Genomic DNA, 20549 nt, shown 5'->3' with positions numbered 1-20549 from the left:
GCTGATGAGCACGTGGACAAAATGGAAAGGCAAAGGCAGTCCTATAACCAAAAGTACAAATACATTGTGGCCTGCCAACGCGCCACGCGGCTCATTCCCAATGGTTGTGGGGCCCGCTTGCTGGCTCCAAGCGACGTGGACGGCAAGGGCGCACTGCCACGTAGAAGACGCAAGCGACGTGGATAGGGGGAAGAGCATTCTAAGAATTGCCACGTAGGTCGTCTCTCTTTCCCGTATGATTGCAACAAACAAACAAAAAACAAGCTTGCAGAGCTTGTAGGCTATGGCGGACGCCGGCCACCCATGAGCCTCTGCTACTCCTTTGCCTTCCCGCCTTTACATTCAACAGCCCACTTCTTCCCCTGATCTCTCTCTCTCCCCCCTTCCCATGGCCTGGTTCCGTCGTCTCCTCCTTCCCCTTCGCAAAGCCTGGAGCCTCTCCTTCGGTCGTTTCCGTGCTCAGCGCCGTGGTACTTGTCTCTCTCCTGAAAAATTCCACGTCTTCGTCTCGTAGGATCTAGAATGTTTATTCAACTGTTTACACGCGCACAGAGAGAGAGAGAGAGAGAGAGAGAGAGAGAGAGAGAATGAGAGAGAGAGCGCTTACTGGACCTTACAAGGCCACAAATCACTCTGTGTGTGTGTGTGTGTGTGAAAGAGAGAGAGAGAGAGAGGTGTGTGTGTGTGCGTGTGTGTGTGTGTGTGTGAGAGAGAGAGAGAGAGAGAGAGAGAGGGCGGCGGGTTGGCGTGGGGGTGTTTGTTTGGGCGGGGGTTTCGTGATCCTTACAGCGTCTCAAATCCTCAACAGATCACGAAATCAGGACTGCATTTTCTGAGATCGTATTTTACTGCTCCCCGTTTCAGCTCCTTCTCAACTTGGATTTCCCTGTATCTCTAGTTACTCGACTTTCCGTTTTCCAGGTCGTGGCTTTGCAAAGTTGTACCATCATGTGCAATCCTGTGGCTATGAAGATGTTCACGTCATGTGGTCTATGCTTCAAAAGGGTCAATCCTCTGATCTCCCCAAAACACAAGGGATTACTGGCTCACTTCTGGTCTAGTTGTTAGAGAATATAGTACACTTAGAACAAAAGAGCGCTTCAACCATCATATCCTTTGGTTTGTTTTGCAGTTGTACGGCAGACAATTAATGAGAACTCTGCATTGTAGTATGTGGATACATGATCCTTTGGATTCCTTTCCGTAACTACGAAACAGAATAGAGACGCTTTTCTTCAAAGTTCATTTTCACGTTAATCCTCTTAAGGGTTTCGATGGTCATAATTTGCTCAATTGCAGGAAACTCTTCCAAGCGTTTCGTCTTTACTTGGGTGGTGGTCGGGGAGCATACGGATCTGTTCTTCATGCCTCTGAAAGCAGGATTATGATATTTCTGGAAAAAGAAAGTTTGATCAAACTTTAGGACTCGGTCAATAGTGTCTTGAGGAGAATGTCTGTTTACAAGTTACCAATGTCTAGATAAATATCGGATTAAATCGAAGCGACTTAGACATCTAGCATTCATCATGTGGGTGCGTTGGAGCATTTTGCAAGGGAGACAGAAAATGTTTAACGTTGAGTGTTGAAGGTTCCCAATTAATTAGCGTGGGCCATAAATGGCTTAACCCATCATGTGCTCTGCTCTGCTTTGAACAGCAGTACTCAGATCTCATGTTCACGTTATGTCATATACTAGCACTTTCCCTCCCTTAAAGCACTCACCTGCAGTATCTAGGATTGTATGACCAACCAAACTCAACACTATGCTGAGGTCAGGGGACCTTTCTAGTGCAGGTGGGCTGCAGATTTCACTGTTGAACTAATACGTAGGTATGGCATGTCTGTAAGTATGATCATGTATACATTGTGGGTGCATGGTGGACTGCATAGATTTGAACGCTTTAGTTCAGTTTGCCTTCATTTGTACATATTATAGCTGATTTTGTCTAGTCTTCCATCAATACCTTTTACTTTCTCTCTGATTCTACAAACATGAATTACAGTTTGTATAACTCTTGATTCGTCGATATGCTTGAGCTTTGTATACAAAGAGCCAGCATATTTGTTAAAATATTGTACAGTTGTTTTGTTCTTTCCAAGTTTGCATGCGACTACTTGAATTCAAAAGAGGGTAAGTTACCAACATAAAGTATCACCTATAGAAAAGACTCACAAGGACATGGTGAGGATATAACTTAACAAAACTTATTAATAATTCAGCTATGATGGTTGGATCTCAATGTGATTTTAGTGTTGTTCCCAACTCTCCAGGGGCAACTCTCTCTCTCTCTCTCTCTCTCCATCTAGTATGTAATTTGAAAATATTTGCATTTGGAAACACCTATCCTCTTTTGAGACTTGGTAGCACGCTTTGCTCTCCTCTCATCTTCTCTAGTACTTGTAAGATGTCTCTCTCTCTATGTGTGTGCGCACGCGTGTGTGTGTGTAGCTCTTTCACTAAAAGAGTGTGTGTATAGCTCATTTGGGGTCTCATTGGGAAGTTTAGAGATAAACCAATGAGAGTGTTCCCTTTTGTTGGCTAATATTATGTTGAGGTGTCACATAGTTAGTTCTCGCACTAGAGCAGCAGCCAGGTCATTTACTTCAAATCGTCTTGTCTCTTAGCTCATTTCAGCTAGAGTTTAGACCCTAAATAAGCCACCCCATGTTGGGCTGAACCCTCGGCCCAACTTGGGGGTGAGCTTTAGCATAGGGGCACCCAATTTTACGTAGGCACTATGGAGACTTCCAAACTAATGATTTTCCCTCTCTTCGACTCGAGTTAGTAAGCCCTCGTACTCAGCTATTGTAGCCGTATCAAGATCCACCTCCTATGCACACAAAGGATACATTGCTACTTAAGGTGGTTAAGTGTGGGTATTACAAGATTAAATCCTCCCTTGGATGCTTACATGGCTATTCTCAGGTGGTCAGGTTTGATTTACAAACATATGGGTTGAAGGTGGCAAGGATGTTACTTCTCAGTACATATTCTTGTCATTTTGCTCATGGCTTGATGATGACTCCACGTAATTGACCTGTTGGTTCTTCAATCTGTAATCTTCTTCCTTGTGTCCTAGCTTCTTGCAATGGTGGCACTTTGGTTTGTTCTTCAGTTTGCAGTTACTTTGATAGTGACCCATCCTTCCGTAATGGTAGTACTTTGTTGATGTTTTATTGAACAATGCTTGTTCTTCATTATAGCTATTGCGTGTTGATGTAGATATTAATGTCGATGTCGATGTTGATGTCGATGCCTTCAATTATTTCTTTTTTAAGAAGAGAGGATACACATTTTTCAAACTTGGGATCTGGGAGATTCTTCAAAGTGGTTGTTAGTGCATTGTACTCTGCAAGCATGCTTTTAAGGAGAATTGCAAGTGTATCTTTTTTCCCTACTTTTGCACTTATGCTTTCTAGTTGGGTCATAATGCTTTTGATTTTGTTTTAACAAATTGTGCCATGGATCTATTGAAGCCCATGTGCAAAACATAGAATTCAATTTTAAGATGGATTTCTTAGTTTTTGGCTTTTAAACCAAACACTGTGTTCAACTCATCCCATGCATCCATGGCATGATCCTTGGAGTCTATATGATGAATTATGTTTGGACCCAAGTGTAGACCAATGAGTGATAGTGCTGCTTCATCTTTTTTCTTCCAGGCATCATTTTGCGCAGTGGGTATGTCTTCTTTTACAGTCTTCCAAAGCTTTTGATGCATCAAGAGATACCTCATTTGTGTAGACCAGGTGTGAAATCCTTCCTCGGTGACTTTCTCAATAGTTGGGGTGCGTACTGCCATTGCAAAGGTCTTACCACTTGAAGATACTTTCAAATATGACAGTGTCTAATTGCATACAGAAAATATGAGTTGACAAGTGCATAGAGCTCAAAAAATTGATTATTTTTCCTTTTTGGAGCATGTGCAAATTTTTCCTGGATTGCAAGGTACACCTTGTCGAAGATTTTGTGGAAGAAGAGGAGGCCTTGATGATGTGGCACAAGAATTCACATGCTGCTTACAAGCTATGCTTAGCAAGGGCTATGTGCTTGGGTGGAACTATGCCACGTGGCAACTAACTAAATCAAACTTACAAAGACTCAACCATGGTAAGGTTAGACTAACCATAATCTTAACCCAAGGTTACCTGTCCCTAACCTCTAATTCTATCTACCATGTGGCTTAGCCATTTGTAGCCACGTGTCTCTGGCAACGGCTGCCACGTGTCCTCAGGTCTAACCTTAGGGAAAAGAGAGAAGAGCTTCTCTGGTACAACGGTAACGCGTGGTGGTCGATGGAAGTCGGTGCAAGTCGTGGAGGCTGGAGCTTGTAGAGGAAACTTAGAGAAGATGAAGGGCGGGACGTGTGTGCTCTGCACGAGAAGATGAACAGTAGCAGCAACGATTTCAAGAGACGATGCTTGCCATAACAGTAGTAGGAGATGGCGTTCTCTTCTTGTTCTCTCCTCCTCCTCCTCCTCCTCCTACAAGCAGGATACAAAAGCAAGAAATTAAAAGCGCACCACCCACAGCAGGACTTCCCTCCTAGAAGCCGACGTGGTGCAAGCTGTGTGAGGCTGCTCCGTGGAGGTTGTTCGTTGCATTTATTCTCAGCAGGCTACGTTAAGAAGCAGAAGCTCGGTTAGAGGAGGAAGCTGGAGGCTGCAAGCAACAAGCCCGATCGGGGCATCTCTGAAAAGGCCACTGCTGCACAATGAAGGTCATTGGACATCTGTTGGTTGTAGAAGCTTAGGTAGTTGTAGGTTGTAGGAACCACCATTGTAGATAGAGCTTTGCCTTGCTAGCTAGTCTCGCCCATAGATAGTTGTGGAGTGCTGAGTCGGAGGGAGACTCATGGTTGAAGCTCTTGGTCGGTAGTTGGAGAGCTTTGTGAAAGACTCACAAATCTCTCTCTAGATTCTTTCTATCACAATGATGGAAATATATATATCTCTCTCATTATGAACACACACCTCAAGAAGGATTCTAACACTAGATCTCTCAAAGAACAATGAATCGAATGGAAGGAGATTAACAGAAATCTCTTAATCTCTCATGGAAAAAATTCTCTCAACGGAAGTGAAGATCACTCAAGAGAAACTCTCGATCACTATCTCGCACACACTCTTATACGGATCGCAATGTCATAGCAGAAGGCAAGGGAACTCTGATACCATGACAAAGTGAGGGATCAAGGAGGATCAAAACACCATGAGAGAAACATGAGGTAAGCAATACTCAATCTATTGCAATATGTACACTCAACAATACATGATAGGCTTCTTATATAGAGAGAGCCTTTAGAATAGTCAACACATGCGGGATCCTTTGATCCACATCTCCAAATCATGTAGTCCACATCCTAGGGTGGCTACTTTGATTCTTTCCTTAACACATACCTTAGCCTCTAATTATGTGCTCATGGCACCGCAACTCTCAACAAGAAATGAATATCAAACTTAAATAAAAGGCACCGTTGATTATTTATAAAGAAACTATGAAGGTCACTCACACCCTTGATGATCTAGCTATCCAACCTACCAAGTTTCTTGTGCATTTACATGTTTCCAATGAGACAATGAACCCCTTGCGTGCATTGGTAGATCACGGTTCCACCCACTAGCATTGGTGGATCCAGGTTCCGGCCACAATTTGATCGTGCAGGTTGTACGAGAAACCCTTCCCTAGTGTGGGGGTTAAAGGTTATGTACAATACTCAAACACATATATATATGGATGAAATAGAAGATTAGGGTGTTCTGCACCCACCAAAACTTGTATCTCTCACGCTTTCTGTTACCCTCTTAGCTTCCGTTGTGTCCTCACAACTGGTATTAGAGCTTGGCACTAGAGCCTAGCAGTAGCGTGAGTAGCTTGGTGCAACCTCTAGTTCGAAGAGAGAGTGGTGCATCCCAAAGATCCTTGTTTAGCAAGAGGAGTTACAAATTTTGGAGCTGCTATAGCAGTTGGAGAGAAAGGGACAAAATCCTCTTGGGCATTGAAGGTGCAGGATATAAGCACATTTTCTCAGACACACATATGTAGTGGTGCAAATATCTATAGCTAGAGACAGAATTTTGACTCAAAGTCTTCAAGGAATTTGTAGATCAGATTGAGAGATACATTTTCAGTTCTAACATCTCTATCATCCGAGTTTTCAGTGAAAAGTTACAGCTCCTGCAAAAAGTGACGAAATTCATTTCCTGTGAGGATTTTGTGTGTTGGATCTCCATATCCAGGCCACCATTTGTAGTTCTGACACTCCCAATGGATCCAGAGTGGTCTAAAACTTCTACTTGAGAAGCTGCATTTTGGCTAAGGTTAAGTTTCTTAAGGTTCATTTTTGCAAGTAAATGCAAGGGTTGACTGGCTCGTACTCCATCCTTGGATGAGATTTTGGAGTTGTGGTAGAAGAGAGATATTTGCAGATTGTCTTGCTGAGTTTGATTATGCAGTGACGTCCATGTTTTGAGACATCCCAGGTTCTACTTTCATTAGCGGTCATTGTCGTAAGGTCGTGATTTCTTGGATATACCTTATGCAGATCACTCTAGTTGCAGTTTGAGTTGTGTGCGCTCATTTGTGGTTTGCATTAGGTTATAGTGGATGCTTTACAGGCCATTTGGATGCATTGCGATCCTTGTTGGATGCGCTGATAGGCCCAAATTGCCTTATGGGATACTTTATTGATGGACGTTTAGCACACAGATGCTATTTTATGCTGAGGGATAGCTTTGACATATTGCAGTGGATGCACAAGTTGTGCTATGATCTTTTGGATGAGACATTATTGATGCTTATGCCCATGGACGGTGTTAATGCTTGAAGCATTTGGCTCTTATTGGCATTATATTTGCCATTATTTTTTCATTGTGGTTTGACATTTTCTTTTGGGCTCGATTTGCTCATATGGATGCATAGTATATGCACGAGTCAGATGCATTTTGATGCTTTGAGCCTAAGTTTTTGTGATACTATCCTTTATTAAAGTCGACATATTGAGTGCATCTGGTATTTTGTGTGATTTCTCTTTTGCAGGTACTAGCATTTGGGATTTTGTTTCATTTGCATCATGGCATCCTCTTCCATGTCTGAAAAGGAGTTTTTCAGCATTAAAAAGTTTGATGGGATAAACTTTTCTTTGTGGAAAGAACAGATAAGGGATGTGCTTATTCAAAAAAAGCAGATTAAACCCTTGGCAGGGATTGAAGCTAAGCCTGCAGATATGTCTCAGGATGATTGGAATGAGTTGGATGCATTAGCAAACTCTACTATTAGACTTCATCTTGCAGAGTTAATTTATTTCACAGTAGTAAATAAGCAGACTACGGAAGATTTGTGGAAAAAATTGTGTGCCACTTATGAGAAGGAAACTGCCTCTAATAAAGTTTATCTCATGAAGAGGTTGTTTGAGCTGCAAATGAAGAAAGAGGTCTCCATTGCTTCTCATTTGAATGAATTCAATACTATTTTTAGCCATCTTCAGACTGAGAAGATGAATTTTGATACGGAGACAGGCAATATTTCTCTTGTGTTCATTGCCATCCTCATGGGATACATTTCGTACAGTTGTCTCAATAACTCTGCATCTGATAGAGTACTGAAGTTTGATGATGTTGTGGATAGCTTATTGGTCGAGGAGATTAGACGGAAGTCTATAGATGGCAACAAGCAGGATGCAGCCTCAAATGTGCAAAAGGGCAGATCACAATTCAGGGGGAAGTCCCAAGAAAGAGGAAAGTCTCGTAGCAAATCCAAGGCATGGAACATTAAGTGTTACCACTATGGCAAGAAGGGCCATATGAAAAAGGATTGCTACAAGCTAAAAAGAGAGCAAAAGGATAAGAAAAAGAATGCAAATTGGGGTGCAAATAAGAAGAAAGAGAGTCCAAGGGAGGACAAAGGAAAAATGAAGATCGAGGAGATTGATGCAGTCACTGATAGTGACAATGACATTCGCTTCATGTCTAGTCTACCTACAAACTTGCTCACCACTTCAGATGATGCATATTCTCGGGATTGGATTTTGAATTCTGATGCTTCATTCCATGTTACTCCCCATAGGAAATGGTTCTCCACCTATGACAATGGAAAGACAAGTTGTGTGCATCTTGGAAATAACTATGCATGTGACATAGTGGGAGCAGGTGACAAAGTTTTCTTTTACAAATGGGAGCAGGTGACAAAGTTTTCTTTTACAAATGGGTCTGCATTTGTTTTAAAAAATGCGAGACATGTGCCTAAGTTGACCAAGAGTCTTATTTCAACGGGTCAGCTAGATGATGCTAGTTTTCATACCACTTTTGGCTTTCAGAGTTGAAAAATTCAGAAGGGTTCTATGGTTTTAGTCAGGGATGCCAAGTGTGGGACTTTTTATCCCTTACATGTATCAAGGGTGTCTGATCATGTTGTTGCAATAACCGAGCAGCCAAGTACTTCTTTGTGGCATTGCAGGTTGGGGACCATGAATCAGAATGGAATGAAACTCTTATGCCATTTGGATTATGTACCGTATTTAAGTTTCTCTGATTTTGAATTTTGTGAGCATTGTTTCTATGGAAAGCAGACTAAATCAGCCCATAAAAGAAGGAAAAAGAAAGAGCTTGAAAAGCTTGATTTGGTGCATTCAGATGCATGTGGTTCCATGCTTACACAGTCATTAGGCAGGGTTGAATACTATGTGATATTCATTGATGATGCAACTAGGAAAGTGTGGGCTTATGCTATAGCTCGGAAGAGCGATGTGTTCCAAGTATTTAAAAAATGGTTGGCTTTGACTAAAAATCAGTCTGGTAGAACGCTTAAATGCCTACGAATTGATAATGATGGAGAGTATATATCTCATGACTTTCAGCATTTATGTGATACACGTGGGATTAAGAGGGAGCTCCTCATACTCCAGAGCAAAATCCAGTTACAAAACATATGAACCGCACCATTCAGGAAAGGTTGCAATGTATGCTTTCCAATGCAAGTCTTTCTGGTGGTTTTTGGGCTAAGGCAATGAAGACTGTAGTGCATGTGATCAATAGATCACCTAGCAAGAATTTGGATGGTGGTATTCTTAAAGAGGCATGGAGTGGCAAGAAGTTGAAATGCCCTTGAGAAAAACATCTAGAGTGTCTAAACCGCCTGAGAGATTTATTCCAGGGGTAGACTATGTGATGTTTAGTGATTTGCAAGGAGCCTTCTTGCTACAGAGAGGCTATGATGCACGAGGATCAGTGCAAGTGAGAGTATGCCTTTTAATCAGAGATGAGTTTACTCATAAAGAATAATACTTGGGACTTGGTTTCTTTGTCACATGGAAAGAAAGCATTGCCATGTAAATGGGTCTACAAGATGAAGGTCACAGGTGATGATGTGCCTAAGTACAAGGGCTCGTTTGGTTGCTAAAGGGTTCAATCAAGAGAAAGGTGTGGACTTTGATGAGATATTATCTCCGATTGTGAAGATGACCACACTTAGATGTGTACTTGGACTTGTGGCAATAGAGGATATGGAGCTTATGCAGATGGATGTCAAGACAGTTTTCTTGCATGGGGATTTGCATGAGGAAATTTACATGATACATCCAGAAGGCTTTGAAGAAAAGGGCAAAGAGAATTTGGTTTGCAAGCTAAAAAAAAGTCTCTATGGCCTTAAGCAAGCACCTAGAGAATGGTATCACAAGTTTGATGCTTTCATTCGGTCCCAGGATTTCAGAAGAAGTGAGATTGATCACTGCCTCTACACTAAAAGGGCTCAGGATAATAGCCTGATACTCCTAGCACTTTATGTGGATGATATGTTATTGGCTAGTAAGAACACTTATGAGCTTGATGCATTGAAGGCCAAGTTGCATGATGCCTTTGACATGAAGGATTTGGGACTTGCAGGTCATATTCTTGGTATGCGCATCACGCATGACCGGAGTAGGAAACTCCTTTGGCTTTCACAAAAGGAGTATGTTACAAAAGTGTTGTAACATTTCAATATGGAGGGGGGAAAGGCAGTAAGTACTCCATTGCCTCCATATGTGAAACTGAGTCAGGAAGATAGTCCCAAATCAGATGATGAGAGGGCGATGATGGCCAAGGTTCCTTATGCGTTAGCAGTTGGGAGTCTTATGTATGCTATGATAGCTACTAGACCAGACATTGCATTTGCAATGGGAGTTGTTAGCCACCAGTATGTGACTAATCCATGAAAGAGGCATTGGGAGGCAGTTGAGTACATCATGAGGTACATGAAGGGTACCAAGGAGGTGTGTATCTGCTTTGGCAAAGGAGAGATGCGTGTATTTGGGTACACTGATTCCGACTATGTAGGACAAGTGGATAGCAGGAGATCCACTTCTGGTTATGTGTTCATCTTTGCAGCTGGTGCAATGTCATGGATATCTCGTGCACAGAAGTGCATTGCTTTGTCTACCACAGAGGCCGAGTATGTTATAGCCACAGAGGGTTGCAAGGAGGCTATATGGCTTGATCAGCCAGTGAGAGATTTGGGGATTCATATAGGTGTATTGACATTGCATAGTGATTCCATGACGGCTATTCAGCTAGCACGGAATCTGGTCTTTCATGCAAAGACCAAACACATTGAGGTCAGGTACCATTTTATCAAGAAGGTACTTGAGGACAAGCGCATAGAGCTTGTCAAGGTTCATACAGATGATAACCCTACAGATATGCTGACAAAGAGTCTACCTAGTCAGCGTAGAGTTCAAGCATGTAAGTCTTGGAAAGACTAGTGAGTTCTCCAAGCATAGCATTTTTTTAGAGATCAAAGCACAATTGGGGGAAACAAAATGTATACAATAAGGTGATAAACTCTTGAGGCAACGTCGATGTCACATGGTACAACAACAAAGTTGTAGAAACTTGTATTATGCATGCCGTTTTACTAACAAACAAATGCTCGCAATTGTTAGTTTCACCAACAAGAGTGACTACACATGGACATGGAGAAGGGCAATATGGTCACTTTGTCTTGGGATTATGGCCTCATGATCCAAACTTCACTATTGCATCATTGTCAATGTGTTTACAAAACTTAGAGAGGTTGTGAATACATGATAATGGTGATTGGCAAAGGATGTCATGCTGAGAACAAGCAATGCACTTCTACATGCACTAAACTCACGAAAGACATTGGATCATCACCAAGGTAAGATCAATAAAAACATGTGTACAAATAAGATGGAGGCATTGGAGGTCAAATGCATTTCAAACGATTGCCTAAAAACCAGCAACTACAGTTGGAAAATTGTGACTAACTGAGTCACTACATTAAAACAAAACGACTAACACGTAGACTAACAGTTGTCCAACCATACCCACCCACCTCATGTAACTACACATGGCATGAAATACACTCACAAATCACATCAAAAGTCAACCCGCTACTTTAAGATTAATTTAGTGACTCCGAGGCTGTTGCATTGGTAATATTTCACCTGCTATGTTGAGTAACCATTGTGTTACCAGTCAATCTTTACCAGTCATTGTTGTGATAACTCACCTGTTGCATTAAGAGTCACTTCTTTCAGAACATGTCACATTAAGAAGTCACTGCTATAAAGCTAACATAGTGATTGCCTACTTTAAGGCTAACATAATGACCCGATGACACAATGACTCAGGAAGTGGATGCTTTAATCTTTAGGTCTAATGCAACAACATAATAATGTAGTAACTCAAAAAGTTGCTACTTTAAGGCTAATGCAACAAATGTTGCTTTAACTCTAGAAAGACACATCGATTGACTCCATCTGAGGCAATCAAGCTTAGTGAGAAATGCATGCACATGAGGTCTAGTAGGGTGATAGAAATTAACCCAGAGTTAGAAGACAATGCTTCAAATAACATATTAATTGGGCTGTCAAACGTCACACTATCAGTTCGATCTGGGATCTCGACCTTAAGTTTTTATTTAGTACATAGTCCTATACACATGGATTCCTCTAGTTCTCAAAGGACACAATGAGCTTTGATGCCAAAATGGGGGAGAACCCAAATCCTACCATGGCTCCTATTTCCAGCTCTGTTAGGCCCCAATCTGCCACACCTTTGACCACAGCCTCGTGATAGAGGGAGTTGTTCTCTAATCTTAAAAGACGGTTCTACCTGTCTGACCCATATTTGGTCAACCCCTTTGCTAAGAAGAGCAATATAGCTCCGACATCTACAATAGATAGTGCTCCAAGTACCCATGCCCGTCTCGACTGAAGGACCTACAAGGCCTCATGTTCAACTCTATGAGGGTGAGCCATCGTTCACCAAAACCTCTGATCCTTGGATACTAAGGTTTTGGCCATCAACTCCCAAAGGCAAGGAAATGATTAGATGGACTTTAGGGAAAATACTCTTCCTCACCCAATGACCCCTCATCCCAATCTATACCCAACTTGGGCAGGAGCCCTAGAAGGCACTCCTTTCCCTACGGATGTACCCTATAGGCTAGTGCCTAATGTGAATATACCCATGCCAACGCCCATATTGGTGTGGATTGTACACCCAAGCCCACCACGATTATCAAATCAAGGTTCTATTAGGCTAGGACTAGAGAACACAATACTTATATGGCCTACAACTTTCTATAATCCATCCCAAGGGCCACCCAATTATGGTGTTATGCCAGCCCCTCAAGCACATATGCCTGCACCATAGATGGTATTGATAGATGAGGCTATGAAGATCTTAGTGCAAACACTAAGAAGGGGGGCTGCACTACAGGTCGTTATGAGGAGATACTACCTGTCACCATCTCCAAGCTTATAGATAAAATCTTAGGAGAGGGAGACCCAATGTCCCATATTGAATAGTTCAAATAAATTTGCAAGACCTTTGAGGACATAGGCGACTTGGAAAACGTGAATGCATTTGGGCTAAGCCTAGATGGTAAGGCAGGACAATGGTGTAGGGCTCTAAGCGCAGAGGGGAAAATCAAATGGGAGACGCTAAGGAAATCCTTCATATTGAGGTTCACTCCCACTGGTCCCAGATGGAACCCAATTAACCAATTGTATGAGGTCAAGCATAAGGAACATTAAACATTACGGGAATATATTGCAAGGATTAAATACTTGAATTCCAAGACTCACAAGAGGATGAGTGATGATCAGCTATTGCCTCGCTTCCTTATTGGGTTAAGGGATGCAAAGTTTTATTTACCCTTAACCCCATATCATTTGAGTTGTGCAACAAAAAGGCTATACTCTTGGATGATAATATGAAGGACAAGGCACAAATGGAAAATTAACCTGTGCAGCTTCATCCGAGGTGTCTCATACAAGCAAGACAATTAGCACAGGTGAGGCCAAGGAGGCAATTTTACTGGCTAAGAGTGCAAGCATAGAGGAAGTAGCCATGGATCTACTGAGTGGCCAAACAGCTCAAGGGGGGGTTGGGACAAGAAGTCCCTAGCAATCCTCACTTGTTCCCAAGACAAGACAATGTATGGTGTGGAATATGCATGGGAAACCACCCTACAAATGAGTGCCCTCATCTTCGGGCTAGGGCCAGCACTTTACTGTGCTCACTCTACAAGATGGCAAAATCATGAGACTTCTTAATGTCGGTACCCCAAGCCTATGCCCCCGCCCATGTATCAATGGAGGAAAACCTTATCTTTGCCTGCACTACCAAACTAATATAACTAGGGTTACCTAGCTAAACATGGATCCCCCTCATCCAACCAAGGGCCTCCTAGGGCCCAAAACCTACCATTACCACCACTTGTCTTGGGACCACACCCACTGCCACCATGAATTACACCTATGAGTTAAGTTATTATTGAAGAGCTACCAAGTGAGTGGGAGGTTTGTCACTATGTTGTTTTGGTACCTGATCCCGCTCCATACAAGATTTCTTTGTATGAGACCATCCAGGTAAGTCACTATATCATGCAAGATGAACAATATATTTTAGTGTATCGAACTGTCCCCACTATGCAAGTAACTAGGGATATGAACACCATGAATCACAAGCCATCTATCCAATGCTAAGTGTCTTTACAAGGCAATGGCCAATCAACTTGTTGCTTGTTATTAGTTCCAGGGACCTCACTTAGTTAAGGTCTGTCCCTATAAGAATGACCAACCTTGCTTGGAACATCCACTACTACTAACCCAAACGCTCCGTTATGTTCAAGTTGTGGGGTGGATCATCTATACAAGGAATGTCCCAAGAGAATAGCACTTAGAAAGGCCCATAATCCTAAGACCATCATCAATTTTTTGAGTATTGAGAGAGGCCAAGTGTCCTCAATATTATTAAATGTGATTAAAAGGGCCCAAGATAGAGCTATGAGTAAAGAACTCCATAAATAGGCCAAGAAAGAAAATCCAGCATCATCTCAATCCAAAGGTAAAGGTCACGTGAGTGCGATCAAAGTGGGTAAGGGATCGGATCGAGTCATCGTTCAAAGTGGTTTAGATGAAGAGACTACCACGGTCTCCACATCCACATCTTCAAGACTTTCCCAATCGACCCTAGATCCTACCACCCCATGGTTTGAGGAAACATGTAAGGTAAGTGAGGCAAAGCCATGTAGATGAGACTTAGTCTAGTCGGCCATATTGAATACCTCGACCCTACTAATGATAAGTAGTGGCTTACAAAGGCACAACAATTAATTCATGAGTGTCAGGAAAGATTTGAGCAAAGGCTCAGGACTAAGAAAGGCATGGGTATTATCCATCCAAACCATTAGGCCATTAAAATAGCTCCCAAACCTTTGCCTACCTTGGAAAAGGTGGATGAGTTAGTTTCAAATTGCATGTCGGTGGGATGATTAATCTTATGACACAAGATGTGTGAAGAGTATGTAGATGAGGACCCTATGTCCTTTTAAGTGTTCAAAGAATCACGGTCAGCAAAAGCTGAGAGCCAATCTAGATGAATGGATAAATGGTCATCCCTGAGGAAGTGGCCACTGACGTAGTCAAAGAAGAGCCAAATCTGCTAAAGATACCGATTAACAAGCTAGGCCACTACTTTGACAGTGATGATACGAATGATGTGCTCTTGATTACATGTCAAGGCAAGAATGCTACAATGATATTGTACGGAGGGGAGGGAGTTATAATTGTCACCAAATAGTGCTGGGAATAATGGGGAAGTCTTGATATGGAAAGCACCAATCTAGTTGTAAAACTATCGATGGAGATGCCCTAGCTGGTGGGAGTTTTGAAGGACATGAAGATCAAAACCTTTGGTCTTACCTACTGTTTTTGTTTTTTCATAATGGACTTCCACGAGTAGCCAGACAGCTATGATGCCATTCTAGGGAGACCCTTCATGCATGCTATAGGTTTTGACTAGGCCTCTAACAGAATCTATCTGCGAGCGCAAGGATGAGTAGATCATGAGGGTCTAGATAGGATCAGGGCCTCAGATCCCTTAAAGCAAAGGAATACCTCTAGCTAAAGTTAATGCCCCTTTGGAAGCTAAGACACCTCAAAAAAGCAAGGCCTCAAAGGCCAAAGACATTAAGACTTCTCCGAAGGAGAAGCAACCCACCTTAAAAGCCTTGGAGGATGACAAGGAAGAGGAAACTAATTTACGCCAAGTCCCTAGGGTGTATTATTGGAATGCGCACATAACCAATGGACACGATCATTTTCATCCACATCAATCCCACCTCTCTTGAGACATGTGCAAAGTATTGTTCCCATTGGATATGCTTTGGATGGTCAAAGTCGCATGTGAGTTATTCAAGCACGTACATACATAATGGGAATGATACTTTACATGTGCATTAATCCCACCTGCAGTAAAATGTGTACAAAGTATTGTGCCCATCATATATGCTTCGGATGGTTGAAGTCGCCATAGAGCTCGTTTTTTTCACCAAGTGTTATGTTCAACTTCAAAAAACATGCTTTGAGGTGTGTTATTCATATGCACACATACCTAATGGGCATGATACTTTACACTTGCGTCACTAACACCTACACCTATGTTGAGGTGGGTGAAAATTATCATGACCATCGGATATGCTTTGTATGGTTGAAGTTTCCATAAACCCAATTTTTCACCCAGTTCTATGCACAGCTACCATCTAAAAAGAGCAAGGTGTGTTATTCACATGCGCACATATCTGATGGGCATGATACCATGCACATGCATCAATACATACCTAGTTTAAGGCAATACAAAGTATAGTACCCATTATATATGCTTTGGATGGTCAAAGTCGCCCAAACCCCGTTTTGCACCAAGTGTTATGCACAACCATAAAAAAACGTGCTCTGAGATGTGTTATTCGAATGTGCATATACTTGATGGACATGATAATTTTCACCCAATTAAATACTACCTATATTAAGACATGTGCAAAGTATCGTGCCTGTCGCGGATATGCTTTGGATGGTCAAAGTCACCACCACAAACCCTATTTTCCACCAAGTGTTATGCACAATTACCATTAAAAAATAGTATATGAGGTGTGTTATTTTAACACAAACATACCCGCTAGACATAAACCTTTGCATGTTCATCACTTACCTCTTTTGAGATGCGTGCAAAGTATCTTTCCAATTTGATATGATTTGTATGGTCGAAGCTGCCACAAATCCAGTTTTCCACCAAGTACCATAAAAAAATAGTATCAGAGGTGTGTTATTTAAACGCATACATACTGGATGGGCACCATAATTTTCACTCATGTAAATCCCTCCTTTGTTGAGGTGTGTGCAAAATATCATAACAATCAAAGATGATTCAGATGGTCAAGGTCACCACAAACCCTGTTTTGCACCAAGCGTTATGCATAACCATAAAAGAACATGCTCTGAGGTGTGTTATTTCAGCGCACACATATCTAATGGACATGATACTTTGCAAATGAATACATAATATATATTTTGAGGTGCTTTCAATGTATTTTACTCGTCGGATATGCTTTGGATGCTTGAGGTCGCCACAAACCCCATTTTCCACCAAGTGTTATGCACAACCATCAAAAAATAGTATATGAGGTGTGTTATTCAAATGCACACATACCCAATGGGAATGATACTTTGCACACACATCAATACCAACTATTTGCATGAAAATAATCATAACCATCGGATATGCTTCGAATGGTCAAAGTCACCACAAACCCCGTTTTGCACTAAGTGTTATGCACAACCGTTAAAAAACATGTGTTATTCAAATGCGCACATACCCAATGGACACGATACTTTGCACATGCATCAATACCTTATATGTTGAGGCACATGCAATGTATTATGGCCATCCGATATTATTTGGCTAGTCGAAGTTGCCAAAATTTACCTTTTCCCCGCCAAGTGTTATGTACAACCCTCAAAAAATAGTATCCTATGTGTTTTATTGGAATGTGCAAATATTTAATGGGCATGATACGAGCACAATAAATTGCACTCATGTCAATCCCATATATTTTGATGTGCATCCAAAGTAATGTGCCCATAGGATATTCTTTGGATTGTCAAAGATGCCACAAATCGCATTTTTCACCAAGTATTATGCAGAGTTACCGTGAATATATAGTATCCAAGGTGTGTTATTCAAATGGATGCATACCCAATGGGCACGATACTTTGAATTTTGCACGTGAATAAATCTCACCTCTATTAAGATTCGTGCAAAGTATTGTGCCGATTGGATATGCTTTGGATGGTCGAGGTTGTATTGTTTTCCACCAAGTGTTATGCACAACCGTTAAAAAACACGCTTAGAGGTATGTTATTCAAACGCGCACATACCCGATGGAAATGATACTTTTTAATCGTGGCAATACCACCTATGATAAGGTTTGTATAAATTATCATGCTCATCAGATATGCTTTCGATGGTCGAAGTCGCCATAAACCCCATTTTTTCACCAAGTGTCATATTCCGTGTCAAAAAACACACTTTGAGGTGTGTTCTTCATATGTGCACATACCTAATGTGCATGAGACTTTGCACACACGTCTATCCCATATATGTTGAGGTGGTTGCAAAGTATTGTGCCCATTGAATATGCTTTGGATGGTTGAAGTTGCCATAGACCCTATTTTTCAGCAAACTATTATGCACAACTACCATCAAAAAGTAGTATTTGAGGTGTGTTATTTAAACACGCACACATTAGATAAACACAAAACTTTACACGTGAGTCAATATCACCTATGGTGAGGCACATGTAACTATCATCCCCGTCAGATATTCTTTGGATGGTCGAAGTCACCACAAACCCCATTTTGCACTAGGTATTATGCATAATCATCAAAAAATATGCTTTGAGGTGTGTTATTCGAACACACGATGGGCATGATACTTTGCACCCACATTAATGTCTTTTGACTCTTGAAGAGAGGAATCCAAATGTAGAGATCTAGGAGATTGTTTTTGTGAATTTTTAGGGTACTACTTTTTAATTAAACAATTACATACCATGTTCAAGATTTTTTTTGTTAATATTATAAACAATGAAAATTTTCACAATTTGTAATACATTGTTTATATAAACTTTTTTAATGTATTTTCATACAGTTTTCAAGTCATGGAGAACTTTGTTGACAAAGAAATTAGATAATTTGTCTCTAGTGTGACTTTGGATTTCCAAGGAAGAACATGTAAGACCAGACTCTTTTGGAAAATATATCAAGCTTAACATGGGTAAAATAGTTTGGTTTTTTCTTGGACGGAAAGACAAACTATTTTGTGTGTTTCCAAGAAATAATTTGAATGAAATGGCGAGCCGTGGGGTGCAACATTTGCAAAGAAAGATATGATTTATGCCCTTGTAGTAGGAATTATAGTTGAGAAGGAATTTTTTGTGCACATCTTCATGAAAGCAAAGAATCCAAAACTCGGTGGTGAATGCTTTGTACTGTCAATAAAAGATGCTAAACACTTTTCCATGCCACCTCTTGAAACACAGCAGTTTCCAGATCTTCAAAATGCATTGGTGACTCTCGCAACAATTTGGAAACAATATCCAGAGGCAGAGTCAGCTAGAATGTCTACAAAACTCATGGATGTGTAATTTGAGGAAGCACCTCCAAAGGAGACCACCCATGCAAAGAGACATCACAAAAATCTCTACTTCAAAGAGAGAAAGCACATATGTCCAAAGGACATGAAAATGCAGTATTAAATGAGACATTACATGTAGTATTAAATAAAGGGCTTGCAAACATGGTTGATGCCACTCAAGAAAATAAAGAGCCAAAAGTCTTACATGCACATCAATTGAAGAGGATAGAAGAGCGAGAAGGAAGGTCCAATGCGGTCATGGTGCAACCCCTCCAAAATAAACTGCATCATTGAATGTAGAAGGCCAATACTTATAGAGTTGTTGTACTAGAGCTGCAAGCACTCTAGTTGAGAGTACTTGAAAAAGACGTCGCTCTTCAGTGTCGAAAGTACAAAGGAAAATTCAAGAAAAAGAAGAGGACGTGCATAACAACAAAGGTGAAGTGACATCAATAAAATCTGTCAATATTCATCTTAATGAGGTAGATACTGAACATGATCTAGGATAATCACTTACTCTATCCCGTGAATGATGAATCTATGGGGACAATTAGCCTTTATACAAATAGTAAGAAACTTGATAAATCCTTTGCAATGAAAATCTTCAATCCACTAATAGATGGAAGGACACCAATAACACCAAAGAATGATTTGCCTTGGCCATTTATTGCATGGTTTTTCTTATGGAGGTTATGTCTAAGGGTTCTTGAAAAAATAAGGTTGGACTCGATTAATTTTTTTATTAGTGAAATGTGAAAACCACAAGGTAAAGTCATAGATGCAACCCTAGAATCATTGATAGATTTACTATAGGAATTATGGATGGTGTAAATATGTATAATACTTCTTCTACTTTATAATTCATACTTTGAGGTTGCATGCCATGGCTACATGCATATTCTCATTAGAGGGATTTTGAGCTCAAAAAGGGCCTTGTAAGCGAGAGATTAGGGAAATCGATTAATTCCGTAATTCTAGGTGAAGAGCTTATGGTAAGGAGGGATTTTGATGCCTCTTAAAGACATTAAATATATGCTCTAACACTTTGGAGGGCCTGGATGCACTCCAACTCCCATCCAATGGTGCATAGTAAGAGGCCGGTATTGCACAACATAGGATTAGATGAAGATCTAATGGTGCATGATTGTCATCACTGAATGCACGCCATTAGATCTTCAATATAAGGTCATAAAGTGCTTCTATGTAACTGTGTTCCAAGTCGCACGATGATCACGCCATGTGTTTACATGTCTACCTATAGTCCACCATAACCATTACATCTAAATTAATCTAATGGTCCAAAGCCAGCCGCCATGCACCTAAAAGACCAAGTGTGCCACCAAATCAAATCCCTACCCGAGTCGTTTCATGTGTTCAATGATCAAAGCCTACTCACCCTACAGTCTACCATAGCCATTAGATCTACATTGATCGAATGGACCAAAGCGAGCCAGAAACAATAATGATGTGCATGCCACCGAATAGGAGCTATCGGATAATGATATGTGCATGCAAAAAAACAACAATGATGTGTGTGCACCACCTAATAAGAGCCATCGGATCCTCCAAGA

At 41.1% G+C, this 20549-nt stretch overlaps 1 long non-coding RNA gene across 2 annotated transcripts; it reads left to right on the top strand.

Annotated features, from left to right (window-relative positions):
- Positions 1-244: 244 nt before the first annotated feature.
- Positions 245-1513, top strand: LOC147885835 (uncharacterized). 2 transcript variants are annotated; one of them, XR_015543482.1, is made up of 3 exons: positions 245-470; positions 922-1005; positions 1300-1513. It is a non-coding gene; the product is annotated as an uncharacterized LOC147885835 (long non-coding RNA). The 2 variants fall into 2 exon arrangements; XR_015543483.1 differs by lacking the exon at positions 1300-1513 and adding an exon at positions 1133-1283.
- Positions 1514-20549: the final 19036 nt, after the last annotated feature.

This window comes from Dipteris shenzhenensis, chromosome 25 (assembly GCF_047967505.1).
Source record: "Dipteris shenzhenensis isolate YYH24624 ecotype China chromosome 25, Dip_SZ_1.0, whole genome shotgun sequence".
Lineage (NCBI taxonomy): Eukaryota > Viridiplantae > Streptophyta > Polypodiopsida > Gleicheniales > Dipteridaceae > Dipteris > Dipteris shenzhenensis.
Note: the sequence above shows the minus strand (reverse complement) of the source record. Positions and strands in the feature narration are given on the sequence as shown.